Source organism: Marmota marmota, unplaced genomic scaffold (assembly GCF_001458135.2).
Source record: "Marmota marmota marmota unplaced genomic scaffold, marMar, whole genome shotgun sequence".
NCBI lineage: Eukaryota > Metazoa > Chordata > Mammalia > Rodentia > Sciuridae > Marmota > Marmota marmota.
This window is the reverse complement of record NW_026000174.1, coordinates 53,851,669-53,876,674: the sequence shown is the minus strand read 5'-3', so window position 1 is coordinate 53,876,674 and position 25,006 is coordinate 53,851,669. Positions and strand designations below refer to the sequence as shown.

Here is a 25,006-nt window from a genome sequence, read left to right as displayed (position 1 = left end):
GCACCTCCCCCTTCCCAGCCCCCTTCCCAGCGTGGGCTCCCTCCCCCCCACGGGGCTGCGCAGTGTGTGAGACACGGTGTCGCCTGCCTTTGTCCTGGTGGTTCTCAGATTCCAGCAGCCATCAGCATCTCCTGGGGGGCTTGTCAAAGCCCACCCTCCAAGTTCCTGCCCTGCAGGTGGGGGGGGGCTCCTGGGAATCAGCATTTCAACACGTTCCCAGGAGCCTCAGCCGCTGCTCTGAGAACCATGTTTGGTGGTCTGTGTCCCCTTTCCTGAGATGGTGGCGAGCCTTTGGTCCCATCCCTGGGGGTTGCTGGTTCCCGTGGCTGGATAGAGGAGCTGGGCCTAGGACGATGGCCCGTCCACCCTCCGGGCTCTGGAAACTTCTCCAGGGGCCTTAGGCTGGCACCCTGAAGGTGGAGGGGGAGGGGGCAGAGGCCAAGGCCAGGGGCGAGGGCAGAGAGTGTCTCTGGAGATTAGTAAGAGAATGGGATTTGGGGGGACCCACATCAGAAGCTCAGGCACCCTGTTCCCAGAACAGCCCTCCCAAGGTCACGGGGAGACCTTGAGATATAGGAGGAGAGCAGCTGGGGTCCGGGGCCCAAACTCATGGCCTGTGTGACCAGAGGCCAGGCTGTGCCCTGGTTGGCACAGAAACAGCTGCTGACCCTCTGCCTTGACCTACCCCAGGTGGCAGAGGAGCCTGTCTGGGGTCCTGTGGGGTCTGAAGTCCAAGAGCCCTTCCCAAAGGTTTGGATCACACAAGGCCACCAAGGCTTCTGTGAGATCTGTGGGGACAGGAGGCCCCCTCTCCAATGTCACCTACCAGGATCCAGGAGGCTGGAGCTGCACAGAACCCTGGGACACTGTGACAGAGAGGGGCTGGCATGTGGCCAGTGTCTGACGAGCGAGCTTGGCACTCCCCGCATGGCCTGAGTACAGCTCAGCTTGGGCCACCCCCTCCATGGTCCTCTGGTATCTCAGAGAGCACTGGAGACCCTCAGGACACAGAGCTAAAGTTGCCAGAAGCCAGGCTGTCCCTGGTCCCATGGGACCACTTGGGTACCAGCCTTAAGACTTCTGGTCTGGTCAGCAATATGCTGCAACAGCCACCAGGCTCCTGTCCCTTCTTGACTGAGCACCTGTCTCCTACCCTTAAGGAGGAAGAAAAATAAATTTTAAAAAAGTCTCCCAGTTGGAGTTTGTCTTGGGGCGACAAAGACCTCTGGGGGGGGGTGTCGAGGGAGAGATGGAGTTGGCAGGTGGTGGGGGCATTTGTTTTGTAATCTAAATCCTTCCAGATCATTTGAATTTTTAAAGAACATGTATTAGTCTGGTAATAACTTTCCAAAATAATTTTTGTCTTAAAACGGCAAAGCAATCAGCCAAACTCCATTTGCAAGAGAGAAGTTTATGCAACAGATAGCTTACGGGGGGCCATTAAATAGACCATCTCCATTCTTTCCTGAGCGGCAGCCTGGGCCTGGAGCGCTGAGACATGGCTTAGCACCCATTATTTAATTTAAAGCTCATCAAGTTCCATGAGCTGGATGCTATTAGTGCTGCCATCTCCTAGATGAAAGAATAAACTGCAGGAGACTAGATAACACGCCCAAGGTCATCCTGCCTTGAGCGGGGGCTTGAACTCCGCCTGCCTGGCAGCCGCCTGTCCATCAGCACACACCAGGCTGCCTCCCGCAATGACCCAGAAATCGACAAGCTCCAAAGCCGCTGTCGTGAGTCCATTCTGCTCCCTGAAAACTACTGATACCCCCCGGAGCCTAAACCAAATTGTCACAGGAACACAAACCAAGAGATTGGTGTCTGCAGCCAAATTGGCTGAGGGTTGGAAAGCATGGAGTAGCACAGCCCGTTCATCTGTCCGTCCATTCAGCAACCCCTGATTGACAGCCCCACCCGCGGTGCCCCGCTCCATGCTGAGGATCAGAAAAGGTGAGATGCCCACAGCCCCCCGGAAAGGCAAGGCCAACACAGGCTGGACGGGAGGGACCCTGGCACCTGCCAATTTGCTGAGTTCGTTGTAACTCAGGATGGAAGCGTGCATTTCGAGGAGTGCACATGAAACACCACGGTGTCGCCGGAGACTGCAGCAGGCCCCCCTCCTCTCCAGAGCACTCAGCGTTCAGAATGCCTGAGGGAACCGCTGGCCATGCACCCCTGGGTCCCCGCAACTGACGTGGGTTCTCCAGCATTTTATCAAGGCCGTCGGCCCCAGATGGCAAGAAGGGGCTAAGGAAAGCTCTAGAAGCTGCAGGGCGCAGGGGTGGGATTTACGGCCCAGGGTCCAGCTGCAGACCTGATAGCAGGGCACATGGTGTCCTACTCAATAGGACCCCGTTTGGGTGGTTCCACGTCCATTTGGAGACGAAGGGGCTGGGGATCACCAAGTGTTTTGGGACAAGGACCAACAGGCTCTACACACCAGTGACCATCTGGGATGCCTCCTACAGAGTCACAGAACTGCCATCGAATTCAACAGCACCAGCAGCATTCGCTACCCCTGAGTGCTGGCGCTCTGACAGGTGCCCGTTAATCCCTTTTCTTATTTAATTCTCCCGTTTAATCTTTACCTCAATTCTGTGAGATGTTGACTATTGCTATCCCCAATTTACAGATGAGAAAACTGAGGCTCAGGGCTAGGACCGAACCAGGTCTGACTGGGAGTAGGATGGTTAAAGCTGGCAGGGACCTCGCCCTTCATGTGACAAGTGACAAACTATAGTATGCCAAAGTCACTCTAGCATGGCTGGGACAAGGAACCCCGTGCCCAGGGGTCTGCTGCGACGCCTGCTGCTCACCATGTTCAAAATGGAAAAGTTGAAAAGCCGTAGGATTCTGTAAGTCCCTCCGGCATCTCCCATCTCTTCTAACGGGCTCGCCCCCACCTCCTTTCCTGGGAGGAAGAGGAAGAGGAAGAGGAGGCGCTGCTCAGCTCCAAGCTCTAGTCTAAGGCTGCCTTGAAGACAGCCCTGTGGTCAACCGGAGGCTGCAGGAAGGACAGTGGCTGCCAGGGCATCCACTCCCACCTGGCACAGTCTTTGCCTCCTGGGACTTCGCACAACATCCTCACCCATACTGTCCCCCCACCAGTGTCCAAAGCCCAGTCCCCACGTGCTGTGTCCCCTGATTTATCACTACCCACCCCAGCCCCTGGAGTTCCCAAGCCTCCTTCACATCTCTGTCCCCAGCCCCTGGTTCCTCATTTGGGTGGCGGCGCCCCTTGGCAACAGGCTGGGGGCTCTCAGCCCTGGTGCCCAAGTTGCTTCTGGAGTGCAACAGAAAGAACGAGAAAGGACAGGAAGTGGAACCTGCCACTTCTCTGTGTGTGTTGCACACCCAGACCAGGTACCCAGGGCCACTGCCTCCAGTATCTTAGGACTCTAAGTCCCAGAGGGTGAGGACCAAGTCATTCTATTACTTCAGCAGCATCAGAGGCAGCTGGGGGCTTTTGAAATTGTGGAAAATAGTTGACTTATAAACATTGCCCATGGAGGGCTCGTGCTGAGGGAGCCCATGGGCCGGGGGAGGAGATGGAGACACGCAGGTCCTGCTCTCCGGGGATCTCCTGGAGGCAGGAACCTTTGCAATTCGCTCATTGACAATTTCCAGCATGTGAACGGGGCCAGGCATGCAGTGGGCGTCCCCGGGCTGCCGACTACAGGAACCATCCCTCCAGGACCCGGAGGCTGAGCGCCCCATATAAGGCAGGGCGGCCCTGACCGCATCTGAGTGGTGACTCAGACCTGCGGAGTCCACAGTGGAGACAGCGCAGGAGCCCTGGGGCAGGGCCAAAAGGGATAGGGATGTGGTCAACCCAAACCAAGCAAGGGGCAGGTTTTAAAAAGCACGTGGCCACATTGCCTGGGAGCAGCGTTCTAAGCTGTGCTTTGTTTTTATTTATTTTTTTCATCGTTTTCTGCTAAGCAATCATTTTTTTTTCCCTAATGAAATAAGCCGCACCCTAAATGCATAACAGACCTGTGGCAGCGGGCACCAGCCAGGCCAGCTCCAGTGGGGACAGCGCCCTTCTCCCCTGGACTGCTGGGCTGGTCGCCTGGGAAAGGCCCCTATCTGAGAGGCCATTTAAGCCAAGTAAACCCCAAAGAGTCTGCAGAAATCCTCCCCTCCCCACACACACACACCCCCCGCAGTGAAGGGGCGGCAGGGAGAGAGGGAGGGAAAGGTGCTATGGGGTGGCGCTCGGGAGCGCAGGACCCTCGGGGAGAAGGGCTTTCTGGGATAAGCCTTTGGGAAGTGAGGCACAACCTGGGGACAGGCGATGCCGGGTGTGTTCTTAAGCCAGGCTTCTTTCCTCCCCCCTTTGTTCTGCAGGGCCGGGGATCAGGAGCGCAGGCCAGGCAAGCGCGCTGCCCAGCTCCGCCCCAGCCAGGTCAGGCTTTTAGATGCCAGATTCACCCAAAATCAGGCACCTGTCCCAGGCCAACCCGGGTCGCATGAACCACGGGAAGAGGGACAAGTCGGAGCCCCCGTTGCTTCCCGCGCGCTCGGCGTCTGCCTCGCACTGCACTCCTTTGTCCTGGTGAGAACAGCGCCTGGATTTCCCTCCGAGAAACCTCCCCGCTCGGCATTCCAGAGATTCCCCACGACACGCCCCATCGGCACCAGCCACGCCCCACTAACCTCGTCCGCCAATCAGCACATTAGCCTCCAGGTTTCAATGATTGGTCAGAGACGATCATGTGACCACACCAGCCAATGAGCTTCGACTCTGGGGCTGTGGTTGAACTCCCGGGGAAAAGCTGCTCCCCTTCTCCCTGGGGTTGGACCTGGGAGCCGCACAGCAGCCTGGAGCTGCGGGCCTCGGTCGTGCCGCCACGCGGGGATGCCCGCTGGGGACTGAGGCCCACGGGAGAGAAGCAGGGGCACAGATGTGGTGTGACACATCCAATGGGCAAAGGCCCTGAATTCAGTACTGACTCAACACCAGTAAACAGACCCTAAATGGCCAATTTATTCAACACCAAGAAAAGACCAACCTGTCACCTGTCTTACTGACCCCGTTGGGCGTTGCTTCCTAGTGACACAGCACCTGCCGTCTTGCACAGCCTGTGCCTCCCCTCCCCATCTTAGGACCCATCTTTGGCTCTTCGTTCTTTGAAATATGTTATTTATTTCTGGATGGTATAATAGTTGTACATCTCGGTGTACAACCCGTAACGATCAGATCCGGCAGTTGGCATCTTCATCAGTTCATCACCCCAGAAGTTATCATTTCTTTATGTCAGGAACATTCAAAATTATGTCAACCAGCTATTCTGAAATATGCAGAGAATTTTTGTCACCCATAGTTACAAATTTTTGACAAAAGGGCTCGGACAATAATTCACCTATGCTGTACAATGTACTTTGACATTTTGCAGGCAAATTTTGATGTTGTGAAATTCTCACTTTTTCATTAGGTATATTTTCTTTTTCCTTTAAAAAAAAAGTTTTCTCTATTTTGAGACAGGGTCTCCCTAAGTTGCCCAGGATTTGCGGTCCTCCTGCCTCAGTCTCCTGAGACGTCCCTGGTCCTTGCTTACCTGAACCTGAGGGACTCTTGGACCCTGGGACAGTACTGGGCCAGCTGAGCTGCGCTTGCCTCCATCCATTGTCCCAGCTGCTGGGCCCCTCTTGGGAGGCTATTTGGGTGACTAGTGAGACCCCTGCACCCTGACTGAGAGCCACTCATTCTGTCCCTCTCCTTATTGTCCCAAACATGGACCTTCGGAGGAGCAGACTCAACACCATGAATGTTCATTGGGTCCTGGAATCCAGCCACTCCTGAACTTGGGGCAGGAGGGGCCACCCCAGGTCTCTGGTTCAGTCTCAGAAGAACCAGCCACGGGGAGAGGCTGCAGGGGGTGGTGGGACAGCCATGGGCTCTGATGTCAAGCAGGCCATGAGAAGTGGACCTCTGACCTTCCGCATCAACTTTAAAACAGGGATCCCTCCATTGTCCACCTAGAAGCAGGCTGAAAGCCACAAACTGACCGCAGCGATGGCTGGTGACGGTGTGCAGCCACAGGAAGCCTCATTCATGGCTGAGAGGGAGAGAGGGAGGGAAAGGTGCTATGGGGTGGCACTTGGGAGCACAGGACCCTAGGGAGAAGGGCTTTCTGGGGTAAGCCTTTGGGAAAGCGAGCACAGCCTGGGGACAGGTGATGCATTTGTCACATCCAATGGCCAAAATGTGGTCACTTGGTGCCCCTGCTGCATGGGAAGCTGGGAATGAGAGGCTTTGTGCTGGTGACCTCCTGGCCACGCACAGTCCATGGAGAAGGGAGATGTATTCTGTGAAAGCCAGGCTTTCACATAGGAATGCAAAATGGGACAGCCACTCTGAAGACAGTGCCACAGGTTCTTAAGAGTAGTCCTGTCGTGCCGTCCAGCAGCAGTGGCTCAAATAAGCTGAAAACTTCAGTCCGCACACACAAAAAGCTACGAACAAATGTTTACAGCAGCTCTGGTCAGAACTGCCAAACACTGGAAGCGGCTAATAGGTCCTTCAATCAGCAAGCCCGTGAACGACTGTGGTGCCTGCGTTGGAATGCTGTCCACAATAAAAAGAAACAAGTCATTGGAGGGCACAGAGGTGCATGTCTGTAATTCCAGAGACTCAGGAGGCTGAGGCAGGAGGGTTGCAAGTTTGAGGCCAGCCTCAATAACTTAGTGAGGCCCTAAACAACTTGGCAAGAGCCTGTCTGAAAATAAAAATAAAAAGGGCTGGGGGTGAGACTCAGGGGTGAGAGCCCCTGGGTTCAAACACTTGTTCAAAAAAAAAAAAAATTTAAAACAAACTGCCATACACAGAAAGACACAGGGAACCTTAAATACATATTTCTAGGCGAAAGAAGCCTGTCTCAAGGCTGTGCACTGTTGACTCCAGCCATCTAGACAAGGCAAAATGACAGTGACGGTACAAACTGGTGCCGGGGAGGAACATGGAAGATTGAAAAAAGAACCAGGGAACGTCCCACCTGCTAGGCAGAGGAGCCGGGATTCATCTCCCTTCTCCACGGACTGTGCGTGGCCAGGAGGTCACCAGCACAAAGCCTCTCATTCCCAGCTTCCCATGCAGCAGGGGCACCAAGTGACCACATTCTGGCCATTGGATGTGACAAATGCATCAGCTTAGAAGAAGGCAGCACCCCCTCCTCTGCTGACGTCCCCTCTCTGATGATCAGGTTGGGGACACCACGGTGGGTCACGTGGACAATAATGGTGGAGCTGTAGACGGAAGGAACCCAGGCCCCAGTGGCTTCCGTGAAAGAATCGCTTTACTTGGGATTTTACTTAGAAAAAATTTCCCCTCCCTGTTGCTTAAGAAACTGATATTTGGGTTTTTGTTACGGCTGAACAATCTCTGATGGCCAGGCACCTCCAGGATGCTCTCAGGGCTCTGCACAGCACAGGTAAACACCTCAGTCAGTCAGTCAACCCTTAGCGGGCCAGCTTCCTGTGCTGGGGTTCAACCACGAACAAGGCAGAGGCGGAGTCCACATCCTAGCTGGGGGCAGGCCATCCATGTGACCATGCTGCATGGTGGACTGCCACGTGCGCAGGAATGCAACGTGGGCTCTTGGGTTCTTCGCCTGCTGAGCCCTTTTTATCTATTTTCTATTTTTTAATATTTATTTTTTAGTTGTAGTTGAACACAATATCTTTTATTTACTTTACTTATGTTTATGTGGTGCTGAGGTTCGGACCCAGGGCCTCGTGCGTGTGAGGCGAGCTCTGTACGGCGGAGCCCCAACCCCAGCCCTTTATCCATTATCCTAAACACAAAGCCAGGAGGTGAGGCGGTTCCTTCCTAATTTGACTAATGGGTCAGAAGAGACACAGAGAGGTTGAGGAACAGGTCCCGGGCCACACTGGTGGTTCCCAAATTTGAGCGTAGGTCTGTTAGAGCTCAGAGCCTTAACATTGGGCCCTCCTGCCAACAGGGACTGAAATGGGGCTGTGTCGGAGAATGGAGGTCCCCGCTGGTGGTCACACTTAGCCGCAGTAAAAGTAGCATAAAACCCCTTGTTGACAAGCCCGAGTCCCTTACCTGGTAGATGGCGCTGGGAAGCCTTCTAAGGGTCGTGCCTGTGTTTCTAGAATCTTCTTTAAGAGCAGCTCTGCTGGCGGGCTCAGAGCGCGGGTTCCAGCAGGCTCCAGGTGCGCCTGTGGGGAGAAGAGGAGCAGCCATGACTGCCTGGTGGGGTGCTTCACGGGGTTCAGCTCTGCCCAGGGCCCTTCTTCCTGTTTGGAGGCTCCCAGGCCCTGGAGGAGGCGGAGGGAGGAGGCAGAGGCCTCAGCAGCGGGACAGGGGTCCCACCGCGTGGGTCCCGGCTGAAGCAGCCTGGAAACAACCCTAAGACACAGAGACAGACATGAGCCCGTGTGTGCAGGTCCCAAGTGAAAACACAAGTGTCACAGCCACTGCATGGAGCAGAGTGCCCTGCAGAGGTGGAGGCTCAGCAAATGCTTCATGATTTGCTTCAATGTAAGACAGGACTCGCCATGTCTGCACAAGCGGAAGGAAAGGTGGAGACCCTGAGCCCATGGGAGAGAAATTCCTTCCTCTTGTCAACCTGCATTCTTGGAATGCTCCGGCCAACCCAACCAGTGCTTCTTTGTACCAATGAAACCGATGCCCAGAGAGGGGCAGTGATTAGCCCAAAGTCACACAGTAAATTGTCTAGCAAGGCCTGAACTCCTGTTCTCTCTTCATGCGTGGCAGGTGCTCTCTCCAGGGCAGTGCCCTCCTTTGCCATTTCAAGACTCGTAACCCCTAGAGCAGTCCCAGGCTCAGCAGAGCCTGCTGCGTGCCAACAGGTGGCTCTCTCTACCGTGTAGGGCCACAGCAGGGAACGGCTTCCTGGCTGTGTTCAAGTGCAGACCAGGTGCGGGAGGCAGTGTGCACAGTGGTCAGCAGCGTGGGCTGCAGAGGCAGGTGGCCCTCAGTCACATGCTGGGGTCACCCCTTTCCAGAAGTGGGGCCTTGGTCGCCTCGGGTCTCAGGGCGCTGGTGTCTTCATTTTAAGCAGCTAACAATAGCCGCTGTCCCCAAAGACTGCTGGGAGTTAAAATGACCTCATTAAGTCTGGGAAACCCGCAGGTGAGCACTTGGCATACAGAGGTCGCTCAATAAATGTCAGGGAGGTGCTGAGATGAGGGCGGTGTGCGCGGGAGGAGAGGAGGGGCGCGGCGGGAGGGGCAGTGTGTCCCTGGCACACTGGGTCTCAGACACAGGGCACCTGCGAGACCTCCCAGCCCGGCGCTGCCCTCCTTTGACCAGCCAGCGAAACGCAGGGCCATCAGCCTCTGCAAGCTAGTGAGCTACGGTCACGGGTGGCAGCAGGTACGTGAGGACCAGGGCAGGGCCCACTCCCCAGGAGGGGTGTTCTGGCATTTTCCAAAGAAAGGAAGGGACAGATGCAGGAAAGAGGCGGCTATGAGATTGCTTCAGCACCAGGAAGGGCCACTCTGGCCAGGTCACCCTGTCACCTGTCCCTGCCACAGCGCCTGGCCCCATCCTGTGTCCCTGAATCTCTCTGGGCTTCCCCAGCATCTCCCCCTCTCAGACCTGAGGAAGAGGCTCTCCTGGGGACCCCCAGCCCAGGCCCCTTACACTGGCTGAGAAACAGGTGGTCCCCAGATGAACAGAATGGGGGGTCTTTGCCTTGGGGGGCTGTAGCTGTGGGCCCCACTCCTGCGGGCAGGAGTCCTATGGTCCGATCCAGCCCACCTGCCACCGCCCTCAGGCGCCCTGGCCTGCCCTGGGCCTCGGAGTCCCTGTCTGTCAACTCGGTGTTGGGAGCCCACCGCGAACCCCTGCAGCCTCAGGATGGTCCGAGGCTCACAAGGCACAGGGAAGGGCTCTCCTGCCAGACCCCTGTGACACCAGCAGACCCCAGGAGGGGCTGTGTCACATGCTGGCTTCCTGGGGGAGGTGGTGTGAGCATGGAGGGCGTGGGGTGCTGTGGCAGAGACCAGGAGGGAGGACAGGGAGGGTGTTCAGGACCCCACCGGGTGCCTGGGAGGAGGCTGGGGACGGGGCGCCCGTGGCCGGTGCTTCACACATTTCCCAATCTATCCCGACAGCGCCGAATTCTTGCCGACAGATGGGAAAGTGAGGCTCAGCAAGATCAGCTCAGCGGACGCACAGCTGTGAGAGCAACGGGGTTTGAGCCCACGTTGGATTTCAGAACAGAAGCTGGTTTTGGTCACTGTGGAATGTGACCATGGAGATTGTTTAAAATGAAAGGTGAATCCGGGCGCGGTGGCCCACGCCTGTGATCCCAGCAGCTCAGGAGGCTGAGGCAGGAGGATCTCGAATTCAAAGCCAGCCTCAGCAAAAAGCAAGGCACTAAGCCACTCAGTGAGCCCCTGTCTCCAAATAAAAAATGAAAAGGCTGGGAGGTGGCTCAGGGGTCAGCTCTCCTGGTGACACCCTCCCCCAATGTGAATCAGAGGAACTGAGGTCTGTGTCACAAATGTAGCCCTCAAGGGCAGGTGCCACCGCGTCTGTGCTGGGGGCTCTCGGGGTGCGAACACGCGCAGCCTGCATGTCCTACCCCATGCTCTCCGCCGTCCCTCAGCTGCCTGTCCACCTGGGGACAGATCCTGAGGATAACGGCTGAGATGCCCAGGGCTGCTGTCAGCCAGGCAGCAGTGAGGGCCCAGCCACGGGCTGGCCAGCCTGCGTCCCCACCCCGGGGTGGCCGTCCACCTCTCCATGCCTCGGGAAGCCTCCGAGAAACCCCAGGGGGAGTGCCAGGGTGCGCCGGCCCACCCAGAGGTTGTTCCCAGGGGCCAGGGTGATCCCAGGGAGCCGTGAGGGAGCCTCGTCCCTCCTGCCCCTCCCCGGCCTCAGTGTCCCCAGTTCATCGCTTGGAGCAGTGCTCGGCCCTGGGGCGTCTGGACTTCCAGGTCACGGTCTGCGATGCCGTCAGGGCTGCAGCTAATTTGCCAGGAGCCAGAAGGCCATCAAGCAGCGGAGAGCTGAGGCCCAGGGTCGTTGAATCTGCACAGGAGTGGGCAGGACAGGGGTTTGACGTTGGAGCCACCGACCAGGAAGGGACGGGAACCTCTGGGAAGAGGGGGGGGTGTGGGGAGGGAGGGGCAGAGCTGCTGAACGAGAACGTGGGCACAGTCCCCAAGTTCACATGGGGCTGGTCCAAAACTCACGGAGTCCGTGAATATGCCTCCTTAGGAAGCATTGATTGAGCACCTGAGGGAAGGGGTGGGCAGGGCCTGGAGGGGGCATGAAGAAGGGGGTGTGCCCCCAGATCTGCCAGGGCCACCGACTGAGTGGCCTGGGCCAGGCCTCCCACTTCCCTGAGCCTCAGTTTCCTGCCCGAAAAAGTGGAAAGAATACAGCCGCCTCCCAGGGATGGATCGGACCCCATCAGACACAGGAAGCCCCTTGAACTCAATGAGCTTGTTTTTGTGTTGTTGTTGTTGGTAATTGGCTGTGGCTTCTATTAACTAAGATGCCCTTTCCCTCTTGCACAAGAGGACAGTGACGCTCAAGGTCAAATCCCTGGCGAGGATGGGCCAGGCCGGGTCTCAAATCACAGGAGAAGCAGTTATGAGCACATAAACCAGGATGACTCAGAGAAGAGCCTTGATTTTAAAATATTGTTAAAGGAAAAGACTGTTTTATGATTTTTGCACGGTGCGCTTATTAAACCCCAGCTATAAATGTGAACTAATAAGTAAAATGAGTTAAGTTAATGAAAAAAAAAAAAAAACCCAACCTTCAGGATGGATCCATGGTACCTAATAGCAGCCCATAAACATAAACATAAAATTTAAAATAAAGAATGAATCGTCGTGCCCAGCAGCTCAGGGAAGCCTCCATTTCTCCGCCTGGAAAATAAAATCTATTGATTTTACAGGGTTCTCATGGCTCACGAGTAGGTCTTGGGGAAGTCATAAAGGAAGGAATTATTTCCGACTGTTTACTCACAGAGGATCCTATGTGTTGAACTTAAACTGTCTCCCGTTCCTAATTAGAATCCGAGCACAGCAGAGCCGCGGAGGCCCGCGGAGGAGGCTCAGAGTGACTTGCCTATGACCACACAGCCCAGGAGGAGCCAGGCTAAAACCAGGACTCTGCATCAAGGACAGGGTCCTGCTCTGGTCACCGAGACCCCAGGGCCGGGTCATTGAATCCAGTGGATGTGCTGGGGGGCACCCCGGTGGCTTCTGCTCCCAGCTGCTGCACAGCCCAGGGCGAGGGGGGAGACGGCCGCAGGTTTCGGGTTGTAGGATGGCAGGTAGGAAGCAGAGGGCGCCTGGGCCAGCAGACAGGGGACACCCTGGGGCCCAGGTCTCCTCTGACAGGGGTGCATACCTGCCCAGGCCCGGGTCAGGTGAGGCTGTACTGTAGGGGTGGGGGTGACATCAACTCAGCCAGCCCCCCCACCCAGGCCCAGGGACCTTCACGTGGGCGAGTGCACACGTGTGTGTTGATGTTAAGTCTCAGGCTGCACGTGATCATGAAGCAGATGTTTAATTACCACCCAAGTGTCATTAATCAAAGCGATTAATACACAGCCCGCACCCCATCGTTACTTTGCAATTACACCGAAGCGCCATCCTGGATCGCCCAGGATGCGCCATCACCCAGCCCGCCAGAGGGCAGGTAGAGCTGCCGGGTTTCCTCCCTCTCCTCCCGCCCCCGGCCCTGCCCTCTGCTCTTAATCACACAGAGTGGGGAGCCCCATTCCCCTCAGGGGCTGCTTCTGCTACCAGGTCACTTCTGAAAGGAACCCCAGTCGCCCTCGCCCTCTCCTCTGGGCTCCTCAGCTTGGAAATGCGCATCTTTCCAGAAACAAAGAGCCCGTGGGTGGGTGGGAGGCAGCTCCGTGGCCTGAGCGCACTGGCCTTGCCATGGCCAGCAGGAGATCCCCGGGGCAAGGGGCCTCCGTTTCAAAGACAGAGAGTAGCAACGACCCCAGAGGATTCTAGAATTTTAAAATGCCGCGCGCCCAGCCCAGAGGAAGGCCTTGGGGACCCCACGCAGCTCTGATCGCTTGTGCTTTCCCAGAGATGGAGCCTGCCAAAGTCCTCCATTTCCCCAACTCATGGGATGGGACGTTGGCTTCCTTTCCCCTCCCCCAGCGCCTAGTCCCATGGGCCTGGAAACCGCTCCTTACAGTGTCCCTCCCTGCCACCTGCCACCTCCGCGGACCCCACTCCTGCCCAAGCCTTCACCCCCCGGCCCTGGCCCACGGCCCCCGCAGCCCCTCCAGCCATCCTGGCCCTGGACATGCCACTCTCCTGCTCACCATCGCCTGGGCGGCAAGGCCCACCTCCCCCTGTGGTGGGAGAGGAACCGGGTGGGTGGGCCCGGAGCAGGGAGCAGAGGCCTTCCCAGCAGGCACCAGCCCGATCAGGGGCAGGGCCCCAACCCCCAGGACAGCTGCCGGAGCCAACCAGACTGTCCCTGGCAGAGGAGGCCGAGGAGAGACCGGGAGGGTGGGGCAGGTGGGGAGGCCGCAGGGTCTGGGCTCCCAGGGACCCAGGCAGGACCAAGGCGCATCCTGCGGACAGGGGGCGCCCAGGCTCAGTCCTGGGTGGGCAGCAGAAGCAGGGCTCCAGGTGGGCTCTGAAGAGTGGCCACCGCCACTTGAACTCGGCTTCCCCTCAGGGCTGGCCAGGGCCCGGCCGCTCCTGCTGGCCTGCGCTCACCCCGGCCTCTGTGATGAGGCCACTGAGGAGAGAAGCGTCCTTCCTCCCCTCATGTCCCCACACACAGGCCTACGTGTGCATGCACACACACACACACACACACACACACATACTCACACACACGCACAGCCCAGCTGGGGTCTGATTGAAGCCTAAAGGTTGAAGGTTAAGCAGCAGGAAAACTTCGCTGTAGCCACAGCTCAGAGAAGCTTGGCTGTGTGTCCTGGGGAAGGCTAAGTGCCCTCTCTGGGCTTCCACTTTTTCCTCTTGAAAACTGAAAGAGGTATTCAATGAACTTCCCTATGGATGAGTAAAGGTGAGTTGAGGAGGAATCTGGCACCTGAGCCCTGGGACTGAAATGACATGTCCCCAGGACAAAGCCAGCTGGTTCCCACTGAGACAAAGATCAGGGTCTCCCACATGGTGCCTCATTGGTGAGAAGCTGAATTTGAACCCTGGCCCCACCATTCACTACGTGGCCTTGATCACCTTTTGTGAATCTGAGCCTTGGTTTTCTCATCTGTGAAATGGGGACAGTGTTGTTCCTCCTTTGCAGAGTTAAATGACCAGACAGGGAGATGCTGAGCACCGTGTCTGGGGCCGAAGGAGCTTCAGGGGGTGGGTTCAAGGGCTGTGCTGCGGCCACGGCTCCGTCCACATTGAAGGGGGCTTTCTTGGGGAAACCGCAGCCATCTTCAGGCCACCAGAGACCTGGGAAGTGGCTTGTCCTCACCCTGGTCCTCCCAGCCCCCTGGCAGGCCCAGCCATGAGGGGACAGTCCTGACCACAGCCCAGCCACACCAGATGGAGTGGCCATCACTCCTCTGGGTGAACGGTGGCCACGCTGGGGACCTGAGGCAAGGAGCCTGGCATGAGGGGCCCATCCCCCGCAGTGCGTCATCTTCACAAGGCGAATGTGCCCACATCACTAAATAACAATGGGGACGCTTCAGCTGTCGGGGACAAACACCTGTGGGGAGACCCGGCCTTGGCTGGCCCAGGAGAGCGTCTGCTCTCTGTTTCTTGGATTTGCAGGAAGGAACCGAGAACAATGGCTTTCTCCCCTGTTGGCCCTGGGGACGAGGTTATTAGGGGTCACACAGTCCATCTCCTGCATTTGGGAGGGACAGAGCTCACAGGGCCAGGCCAGGCAGGGGGACTCATCCTGGGGTGGCCTCTAGGCCCCCATTCCTGGGGTGGCAGCAACCAGTGTGATGTCATCCATCCAGCCGGTGACCCTCTGCACGTGGCCCCAGGAACCACTGTCCACAGGTCATCCGTGGGTCCCCCTGAAGAATCTGTGCCCTTAGCAGGAGGCCACTAAACAGCCTGGGAGGTCAGTGAGCCCCATAGGGGGCAGAGGGGGCCGCCCCGAGGTCCGTCAGAACCGCAGCCGGTCCTTCTCCAGAATTCCCCAGTAAGGGCTCCCAGGTGCGTGGGTGCTGCACCCTGAGCCCCTTCCTGAGTGGGGCAAGCCAGCAGTGTCCACTGCGGAGCCACCTTGCTGGGGGTGCGTGGGACACGACGCCCCAGCCCCACCAGGAGCCTGCCTGCCTGACGGTGCGGCTGTGGCGGCCCAGCGCCTGGGCCTCTGTGGGGACCGGGTGCGTCTGGGCCGCCCAGGACCTCACCCCTGCTGTGTCGCGGGCTCTGCCTTCGCGGGTCGGTGCGCGGATCCCCAGAGTCCTCAGAGTCCTCCCACGACCCAGCCCTCTCCAGGGTCTCCTAGGCAACAGGCGCGGCAGCTCAGGAGGCAGATGCGGTGCCGTGGTCACAGGGCGGGTCCTCCCGCTGACCCCACCACCTCTCACCCAAGAGCTGCCCCGTGCAGGTGCCCTGCAGGACGCTCCTCCTGACCCCCACGAGGCCAGCGTCCAGCCGAGGGGCAGAGAGCAGACAGATCGCTGGCCCAGGGCCTCTTCCCACTCCTAAGTGGCTGCACTTGAACTTGAACTCCATTCTCCCTGACTGGGGGGCCCCAGTACCTCCTCCTACCAACTCAGGGGACTGGACTGCTTCCCTGGGCTCCGCTGCCCCGACCCCGGCAAGTCTGGGGCCCAGTGATCTCACTGTGGCTGCTCCCGCCGCCTCGTCCCAGTTCCTGGCGTGTCGCAGACTGTGGCTCAGCCAGGCGCTACAGGCCGAGATCGGGAGGTTTCTGAGCCTCTGCTGCTTGCCAGGCCTGGACAGCCCCCACTGCAGGAGGCCACCAGGGGTGTGGGGCCAGGGGCTTGGTGGCCCTCGCTGGGAGCTCCCTGATGGAGGGTGCCCCTGAGGAGCCAGCCTCACCGGCCTGGAAAGCAGGAGGGACCCTGCTCCATCTGCCCGACCTTGGCAGGGTGAGGGCAGAAGTCCTGTGAGATCCCCCGGCCAGGGGCAGAGAGGAGCCGGGCGGGCACAGGACACCCTCCTTCTGCCCCTGCCCTCCCAAACCCGTCGGCCTCCCCCAAGACACCTGCAGCCTCTTCACCTCCTGCCCCGGACATCACTACCATTGTTATTATTATCCCCCCGTTTTTTGGCACTGGGGGTTGAACCCAGGGCTCTTAACCATTGAGCCACACCCCAGCCTTTTCATTTTTTTTAGAGACAGGGTCTCAACAAATTGCTTAGGGCCTCACTAAGTTGCTGAGGCTGGCTTTGAACTCACAGTCCTCCTGCCTCAGCCTCCGGAGCCGCTGGGATGACAGGCGTGTGCCTGCATTACCCCCATTTTATAGAGGAAAAAAATGAGGTTCAAGGAAGCAGAAGAGCAGCCCACGGTGACCACACGCCCAGGCTCCGCGCACGTCTGAGCTACCAAGAGCGCAAGACGGGGGCGAAGAAACGGCTAAGAAACGCGTTTGTCCCCTGGCAAGACCACAGCATCTAAGGGGGGAACAGCCAAAGGCTCACCAACATCTGAGGGGAGAAACGGGGAGTGTGGCCACTGACCGGGGGAATGTCACCAGCCATGAGAAGCTATGAGAGCTGACGGAGCCACCCACAGAGGACCACGCCCAGAGGGGACAAAGGCTAATCGGTGGGGGGTGGGGGACCTGGGACCTCAGTGCCTGGGGCAGCTGTCTTGGAACCAGGCAGATGTGGGGTTGCATGACGTGGGCACGTCCTAGGTGCCACCGCACTGCCCACCTTAAAACAGCCGATTTTACGTTCTGTGAATTTTACTTCAATCAAGAAGGAAAAGGCGCTGAACGTCAAGATGGTCAGGAGCTGGGAGGAGGGGAGTGGGCTTCGTGCTGGGGTCTTTCCTGCTGCCTGTCCCTGCGGCCACCGTCCTCGGTGGCCTGCTCTGCTTGTCCACCTCTGGGCCTCTGTCAGGACAGCCCTCTCTCCCCCTGTCTTCTGTCAGGGTCCTTCCAGGGCCTGGGTGAAGCCACCTCCCTCTCCGATGGCTTCCTGGGTCTCCGGGGAATTGTCTTGGTCTTGGAGCCCCTAGTCCTAAGTTCTGTCCCCCACGGCGATGCCCATGGGCTCCTACTGGGGTCAGCCCCGCATGGAGCGGCCCCCGAGCCTGAGAGTTAAATGACATCAATGCCGTGGAGTCCTTGGCTCCGTGCTTGGCACACAGTAGGCGCTCAATAAGCGCTGGGTGTCGAGGGCTGGTTCACTCCTAAAGGGCAGGGGCTGCTGACTCGTCCCCTCTTCTCTGGCATGGGCCCCGCCCAACAGAGCTCCTCAGATGAGTGGGACCCCGGGCAGGGGTGACGGCCTCCCCTGACAGCCCCCTCGTGCCCCTGGGCAGGAAGCCGACTCCGTTCAGGGGGTAATAATTGTGACTCCGTTTCCCTGTGGGTTGGGCTCTGGAGAGGCCCTTACGGAGCTGGCGACCGTGAAGTGTCCAGGACTCCGGGGATAAGCCGAGCCCTGACCAGTCCTGGTGCTCTCCTTCTGGAGGGTCGGCCACCGCCAGGTTGCATAGGGGACGGGGGTCAGAAACTGGCCCCCGGGGGACAGGCCCCTGCTCTGCTCCGTCCAGTCCTAGGCCTTCCCCACACCTCCTGGACAGGACAGTCACTAAACAGATGGCCACTGAACACCTGAGGAGTGGGCCAAGGGGCGAGGACGTTGGTGTGTCCAGGAGGACCCAGCTGGAATGCTGGATCCGCAGACAGGCTCCACCCGCCTGGCCTCAGTGTCCCCATCTGTGAGACGGGACAAGAGCAGCACCCAGTGTCGGGCCTGCCTCAAAGTCAAGTCCCCACCCACAGAGCAATTATCATCATCATTGTTCTTCCCTCCATTTGACAGATGTGACAACTGAGGCCCAGGGAGGCACGCAGCAGTCTACGGGAGTCATGGGGTCCCCACACTGACACCGACTCCCACCTGCAGAGGTCCCCTGCATCCTGACACAGCACTGCTGCCCTGGGACATGGGCCCTGGCTCTGGTGACAGCTTGGCTGGCCGGGTGGCAATGGCTCAGGCTGTGCCCGCCCACTCCCCCCTCTCTCAGCTGCTCCGTGGCGACATCAAGCCAGATGGCACAGAGGCACAAGGAACAGAGGTCTAGGGACAAGGCCTGGGCTGAGGAAGGAACTCCGTTTCCTGGGGAGCCCCGGCTCCAGGGCTCTGTCCACAGATCCCTCGCTGTGACACCCCGCCCCGCCCGCCTGGCCAACCCCTGCTCATCCTCCAAGACCCCAGTCCCACGTTACCTCCCGGTGACTCTCTCCCGCGCCGGGTGGCCACTGTTGTGCTACCTGTTCTTCATCTCTGCAGGCTCTGCGAGGGCAGGCACTGGGTCTGGGGCTCTCTGCATGTCCTTCACAGTGACCCCAGCGTCATGCCCATGCCAGGCAGTCAAAACTAGTGAATCAAGAATGAGTCTCTATGACATCCCAGATGTTGGCCATACGCACCACTCCCCTGACTCAGTGCCCAACAGGACTCATCAACTGCGTCCCCTGTCCTGGGCTGGTCCTCAGTAAAGTCTACGGGTCACAATCTCTGTGATAATGGTGGCCATACGTGTTTCCCCGGCTGTAATCAATATGCAGTCAAGTGACCGTGTCCCATCCTGGAAGCACCTTCTAAGAGAATCCTATACCTTTAGAGTATTTGTGTTAAGAATAACTGCAAACCCTGCAGGACGTCAGCCCTGTCAGTACGTCTGGAAGCTTTGGAGTCTGCTGTGGAACACGAATTATGTGACAATGACAAGAACTTCCCTTCCCTCCAGGAACACAGAGAAACACAGGCCTCCCTGGTCTCACCCCGGCTTGACTGTTGGTGATGGAACACGCCAAGGGCAGGGAGCCCGTCCTCTCTAAGTGACACTGAAGCAGAGAGAGGAGGCTTTGGGACCAGGAAAGTTCAGCCCAGCACCTTGACCTTGGGCCGAGACCTTGGGCTGGCCCCTGAATCATTAACATCAGAGAAACTCAGATTAGAAAGCACATCGAGACACTACCACAGACCTAACAGAGGTAAATCCAGATGGCTGTGAAGCAGCTGGCACCCTCACAGGCTGTTGGCAAGACTGTCAAACGACAGGCTCATTCTGTTTGACAGTGCCTATCAAAGCTCAACCCATTTCTAACTCCAGTTACGATCCCAAGAAAAATGTCCAAATGTACCCACAAAAAGATGTGGACCAGAATGTCCCCTGCATCTTTAACCATAAGCACCCAAAAAGTTCACCCATGGAGAATGGAAATCAATCGTCATAGATTGATACAATGGACTATTACACAGCGATGTAAAGGATAAGCCACAAGCATAAGAATGGATCACAAAATCTTAGGTTGAGCTAACAAAGAATGTCAGAGGAGGGCCAACCATATGATTCCACGTACAGGAAATTCAAGACCTGGCTGTACAATTGCTTGGTGCTGGTAGGAGGCAGAACAGTAGTCTCCTGGGGGGAAGGGGAGACAGGCCCAGCAGAGTGTTCTGGGCTGGTGGGGTGGGGGTGTTTTGTATTTGATTGGAATGGGGATCGCCAGCGTATAGAAGTGGTTGAGCTGCGACTGGTGATGTAGACGCTGACCCTACACCAGAGTTTTTAACCACCAGTCGGGAGGGTAGGTTGGGCTGCACCATCCCTCAGGCCTCCTGGGCTCTGTGACTTTAGGATTCTCAGCTCAGGGACGTGGCTCCCGCTGGGACTCAGGGAGTTCGTGAGGTTCTCCTCCTTCCTGCCTGCCACCGCCTCCACAGGAGACGCCCTCCTCTGGCTTGACCCCTTCCCTGACTTTGTGCAACTCAAACAGCGGCTGCAGGGTCCTCGCCCACCTAGGAGGAGGTCAGGCTGCCCTGGCCGCTCCAGAGGACAGACACGGCCACCGTGGGAGAGGCCTCCTGAGCCGCAGCAGGTGTGTCTTTGCAGGGGGCAGCCAGGCTCGGGCAGGGGCAGGGGTCATTTTGAAAAGCTGGCCCGTGTGTGTTTATTTCACGTGAAGGGACCCCAGAAAGTGACCACAGAGCAAAAGCCATCGTGGGGAAAGGGCAGCCACGGGTTTGGCCTGGGAGGGCCTAGGAATCGCTGGCCGTCCCTCCTCCTTGAAGGACCCTGGGCAGTGTCCACTGGGCAGCCTCTCAAGGAAGGAGCGCTGCTCTGGAGTCTAAGGGTCTCTGTTCAAGACCTCTTCCGCCCCCGCGGGCTGCATGCAAGGACAGCCGGCCTCCCACCCGTGCCTCAGTTTCCCCCAGTGCACAACCACCAGGCCCGGCAAATCACACCTGGGTAACCGTTCAGGTCTAGCCATGGGTCAGCTCACAAGTTGTTATTTTCTGAATGTAAATCCCGTCATGTCCCTTCCTGTTTAAAGCCCTATCTACAACTTCAGAATAAACTAGAATAAAGTTCAAAACCGTCATTAGGGCCTCACAGTGGGTCCCTGCTGACTTCTGCTGGAACCAGTGTCTCATTCCCACATGCCCCAGCCACGTTGTTCTTCTCTCCATCCTGAAACACCTCAGACTCATCCCTGCCCCAGGACCTTTGCACACGTTGTCCTTTCAATTGGAACTCTCCTTTCACCAGTTCTGTATGGCTGGTCTCACCTGCTGAGGGCGCTGGCCTGGAGGACCTTCTGTAGAGGCCCCCCCTGACCTCTCCATGTAAAGCAAGCCCTCTCCTGTTTGCTGTAGTTTTCTTTGCTTTTGCTTTTTTCTTTTTTTTTTTTTTTTTTTTTTTGGTACTGGGGATTGAACCCAGGGGATCACTACCACTGAGGTATATCTCCAGTTCTTTTTTTTTCATTTTTACTTTGAGACGGTCTCACTAAGTTGCCCAGGCCAACCTTGAACTTGGGAGTACAAGGGTCCAGCTCGTCTCCCCTCCTCCCCCACCTTCATACCACTAATTGCAAATGTGTTCATTTCATGAACCCACAGTGACTTTGTATTCTGTCTCCATTGGACTATAAGCTCCATGCTGGCAGACACTGTTCCTGTCACATTCAACCCTCCGAGACACAAACTGTAGACGCTTGGTGATCTACCAGGCACAGCTCCAGACCCTGTTGACTTTGGAGGTTGATGTAAGAGTTTCCCAAAGGGGTCGAGCTCGATGGCGCAGTGACCTGGGAGGCTGAGGCAGGGGGATGGCAAGTTCAAGGCCAGCCTCCTCAACTTTGCAAGACCCACCCTCTCTCAAAGTGAAAAATAAAAAGGGCTGGGGAGGTGGCTTAGTGGTAGAGCCCCCTGGGTTCAATCCCCATTATCTTTGGAAAGATTCAAGATTTTTTTTTCCCAAAGCAAAGAAAATCTCCCAGGCGTGGTGGTCCCAGCAGGTGTGAGAGGTGACATGCCAGTTCCGCATCGCTCACGAGGACCCTTGGAGACAAGTTTAAGGGGAAACCCAGGTTCAGAGTAAGGAACCTGTGCGCACGATCACCCGCGGTGACCAGGAGCCTGGGCGGGAGGCGGCTGGCTCGGTGCCACCTGCTGGCTGAGGATCACAGGGGTGATCCCGTCTCTGGGGCTGTGCCTTCCTGCCCCCCAGGTGGGGCGAGGGAGGATGAACGGGTGGCCGCAGCGGGCAGCTGGGCTGAGGCGGAAACGGCCTGGGCTCCGCTCCCCCGGGGTCTGCGCCCGCCCCTCCTGGGGACAGCCAGGAGGGGAGGAAGGAGCCTTCCGCAGCCAGGCCCCGTCGCAACGGCTCTGCTCGCGGGCAGAGGGCAGCGTGGGACGCCCTCGGGCACAGGGACTCCCCTCCTTTGAACTTCAGTTTTCTAATTTGCAAAATGAGAAAGATAATTCCTCACCCCAGGGCTGTTAGGTGTGTGAAGGGAGTTCTTCTACAAAAGGACTTGAATCTTTCCAAAGTCCTATGCAAATGTCCTCTTTGATGTCTTAGGAAATCTAGGTCTAATTAGGCCAGCTCCCTGGGAGGAGGGGGCGCCCAGGCGAAGTGGGCGGAGAGCTCGGGCTGCCTGCCCCGCCCCTGCGAGATGCCCCTGGGGCCTCCCCGGGGCTCCTTGTGCAGCACCCGCGGCTTCAGGTATCTGGCAGAGCAGAGCCCTGGGCCCAGGTGGCGCTGGGAGAGGGAGTGCTCCTGACAGGGCGGTGCTGGGTGGGGGGTCCTTGGCCAGCGGCTCCAGTCACAGCTCTGCCCCAGGCCAGGGCAGCCACCCGAGTGTGGCTTCCAGGACCCTATAGAACGCAGGGCACTTGGGAGGTCGGGACCCACCCACTGGACCGCAGCCCGGCCGCGCCAGTCCTGGCTCTGGGAAGTAATTAGGCAAGAGTCGTGGGATAAAAAAGGTGGATGTGTAGGCGCCCGGTGGCCGCTGGAGAGGGACCCTGTGGCAGAGAGGCTTTGGGGGTGGAGGACAGAGATCCTCTGGAAGGAGACAGAAAGACACCTGCACCCAGGGGTCCTCGGGAGGGAAGGAGCTGGACGCAGAGACCCAGAGAGGAAGAACGGGCCGAGGCAGGGCGTCACTGGGGGAGCAGGTGGACAGGCTCATTCCCTCGGCCTGATCCCCGAGAGTGTCCGAGAAACGGGTTCTCCTTTTGCAGAGGGCGAGGGAGGAGGCCTTAGCAGAGAGAGGACAGGCCCTGCTGGCAGAGGGGCGTCCAAGCCACTAATCCTTCAGCACAGCCATGTTGTCGGTAAACCGAGAGCAGACAAACTAGAACCTTCCATCGCATCACCCACAGCTGGGCTGTGTAGATCCTGCTGGCTGGCCACCCGGCTGGAGCAGGAGCTCCAGGCCCCAGCAGGGACCCCTCCCTTCAGGAAAACCCGTCTTTGCCACCAAGGCCTTTCAAGTGTGCAGCCGAGGCCCCCTGACTGCAGATGCCCTTTCCAGCAAGGCCTAGTCAGCATTTGATTAAAGAGCTGGTCCTCTGGCCCCACCATGGTGACTAGAATTAAACTGTCACACCACCTTGTACGGTTCCTGAGGCTGCTGTGGTGGAGCCCCCCACAGCTAGCCTCCAAACACCCCCAATTTATTGTCACCCAGTTGTGGAAGTCAGATGTCTTTTGAAAGGGGTCTCCCTGGGCTAGACTCCAGGGGTCCGGAGGGCATCTGCTGCTGCCTTTGCTTGATTCTAGAGGATGACCACGGTCCTTGGCATGGCCCTGTCCTGCTCAAGGCCAGCAAGGGCCAGTCCAGTCTTCCTCCCACAGATCCCTAAAGCTCCTGTAGTCCAGCTTCTCTCGGCCTCTCCGAGGGACCAGGTGATGGAGATGCACCTACATATTCTGGGATAATCCCCTGCCTCCAGATCCTTAACTGACTCATTAACCGTCCCGTTAGCCAGCTAAGAAAATTAACCGCTCCTTGACTTACAGCGGGTTCCAGCCCTATATGCCCATCATATGCCACCACACACTGGAAGTTGAAAATACACTGAATCCCACCCTCCCAGCCACCAATTCAGCAGCGCAGTCCGCCGCAGAGCAGGCAGGGCTGCCGAGACCCAGGCCCACTGGCTCTGCCCACATCCAGAGTGAAGTACAGGACTGCATGCCGCGAGCCCAGGGAAAGATCAAGATCCAAAGTACGGTTTATGCTGAGTGTTCAGACTTTGCCACCACCATAAAGTCAAAAAACCCAGTTACGTTGCCGTCACAGATCAGGGACCATCTGTACACTCAGGTTCCCGGGATGAGCACACGGGCATCTTTGGGGGCCATTACTCTGCCCGCCCACCAGCCAGGTGCTCGTGGATAGTAGAGTGGACACATTCTGGCACCACCACCCATCGGGGAAAGGCAAAGCGGCCTTGGGAAGGGACGAGCTGGGGAGGGGCTTGCAGAGCGGGGCCAGTCCCGCCTCGCCCAAGCTTCCCCTTCCCCGGAGAGTGTCCGAGAAACGGGTTCTCGGACCACCCCCCACCCCAGCCAGACCCTCAGGGAAGGAGTGAGGAAGTCGCTTGGGAAATAAGGAGATTCCAGCTTGGTTCCAAAGGACTGTGATGTCAGGAGACTTAGCCTGAGAAAGGCTCACGGCAGCCCCAACACGATGTGCTGTGCACCTACAGGCCAACGTCCTAACCTCTCTGCCACCCTTCTAACGAGTTGCCAAGTGACCCTAGCCTCAGGTGCCACGCCCATGCACTCTCTTGCAACAGGCTGGGAGCTTTGCCCACCGCTGTTCGAGCCAGCAGCGCCTGGAAGCTTCCATCCCTCCCTGCCTCCGGGTGGCCCTTAGCCAGCGTCTGGGGTGTGGGAGGATGAGAGCTCAGTCCTCTTATCTCAGGTTGAGGCCAACTCTGAGATGCCACGAAAATCCCTGAGCGGCCGTCTGCAGGACTGTTCTTGGCTTGGCCGCCGGCTGGGCTTCCTGCCCTGCCCTGCTCCCCTCTGAGAGATCATCCTTGATAAGTGCTTTGTCCACAAACGCTTGCCTTGGGTGCCTCTGGATTGTTAATGGATACCAAGCCATTGAACCGCAATCCTTTGAAGTGAGAAATCTGCTCATTCCCATTTCTCAGGCGAGGAGACTGAGGTCAGAGAAGTTCAGCAACGCATCCAGGTCGTAGAGCCAGCAAGCAGTCGGGGAGAGGGGGATGTGCCAGCCAGCTCTGTGCCTCCTCTCCTCCTCGGACCACCCCCACCAGCTGCAGACAGGGGACAGGAGGAGGGCGCTGGGAGACGCAGCAGAGACGCCTTGTGGGGCCTCGGTTTCATCAAAGTCCAACACCAGAAACAGGAAGAGCTTCATGGCTTGCCAACCCAGGCCCAGGAGCAGGCAGGGCGACCTGGAACCCTGGCCACCCACCACCCCACCCTCCCCCAGGCAGCTTCTCCCTAAAAGAACCCACCAGGCTCCGCCCCAAACCAGCGCAGCGCCCCGCCCAGAGCCCCCCCCCAGAGCCCCGCCCAGGCAGAGCT

At 58.0% G+C, this 25,006-nt stretch overlaps 1 protein-coding gene across 1 annotated transcript in view; it reads right to left on the bottom strand.

Annotated features, from left to right (window-relative positions):
• Tspan18 (tetraspanin 18) overlaps positions 1-25,006 on the bottom strand; it is a 146,588-nt gene that overhangs the window by 46,156 nt on the left and 75,426 nt on the right. The window contains exon 4 of the mRNA XM_048788213.1: positions 8,075-8,190. The gene's annotated coding sequence lies outside the window, so the exon portion shown is untranslated. The remainder of the gene's footprint in view (positions 1-8,074; positions 8,191-25,006) is intronic.